This window comes from Propithecus coquereli, unplaced genomic scaffold, assembly GCF_000956105.1.
Source record: "Propithecus coquereli isolate 6110/MARCELLA unplaced genomic scaffold, Pcoq_1.0 Scaffold194, whole genome shotgun sequence".
Classification (NCBI taxonomy): Eukaryota; Metazoa; Chordata; class Mammalia; order Primates; family Indriidae; genus Propithecus; species Propithecus coquereli.
Window position 1 is genome coordinate 38,128 of NW_012144300.1, and position 1,222 is coordinate 39,349.

Consider the following 1,222-nt stretch of genomic DNA (forward strand, 5'->3'; position numbering starts at 1 on the left):
GAATAACATGAGATCACTGCTTGCTAGATTATGGAACTTTTACTAGGAAGAGTGCCCATAAATATGTCTTCCAGGTTCAAGTTGAGAAAAGGATTCTACCAATATCCAAGACATTGAATAAGGTCAAAAGAAAGATACAGATCATTTCTATTGGAAAATATTATTTCTGGCTAGACATCTCTTCATTATAGGACAAGTAAAGTAGAAATATAAAATCCATCAAATCTGTTGTTATGGGCCAAATGTTTGTGTCTCCGCCAAAGTTCATGTGTTGAAATTCTAATCTCCAATGTGATGATATTAGGAGGCGAAGGCCTTTGGGAGGTAATTAGGTCATAAGGAGACATCCCTCATGAATGGGATTAGTGCCTGTATACAAGAGACTCCAGAAAGTGTTTTTGCCTCTTCTACCATGTAAGGGCATGGTGAGAAGATGACCATCTATGAATGAGGAAGCAGCCCCTTACCAGACACTGAATCTGCCAGTGCTTAATTTTGGAGTTTGCATCCTTTAGAACTGTTAGAAATATATGTTTGTTGTTTAAGCTGCCCAATCTATAGCAGTTTTGTTAGAGCAGCCTGAATTGACTGAGACAACTGATAAAGAAAAAGCATTGCAAATAAAAAGAAAACATAATTACACAGATTCAAAACAATTGCATATATTTGAATGTAATTTCCTCAAGAAGGCAAAATAAAGTCTTAGTAAACCCCTGGATAGTGTCAGTGGAATGTACAATGATACATGTGAGAGATATGAGAAGAACTGCAATGAAAAAAGTAAAGAGGTATTATAATGGAAAAGGAGATGAGTGAGATAAAAAAAGAATCACAAGGACACAATGAACATAATAACAGAAATAAAACCTTTGTCAAAGAGAGACAGGTGCCTAATGAATACCCAAGAAGACTGAGTTTTTTGATCCTGACGTCAAACTGGAGAAGCCCTCCAAGAATATAGATAATAAAGCAAATGGTTAGAAAGGAGATGACAGACATTGAGTAAAAGGAACTTATATTATACCTATAGGATATTGGTATTTCTTAAAAAGAGAAGGAAAAAAAAAGAATAGATGCAATAATCAATGATATAACCAAAGAAAATACTTTGAGAAAAAGTAAATGGTGTCTTCGGATCAAAATGTCTTCCTACATTCCAAGCAAAATTAATTTAAAAAAGACAAAAATAGACTAAAACCCATCCTGGCAAAATTTTGAAATA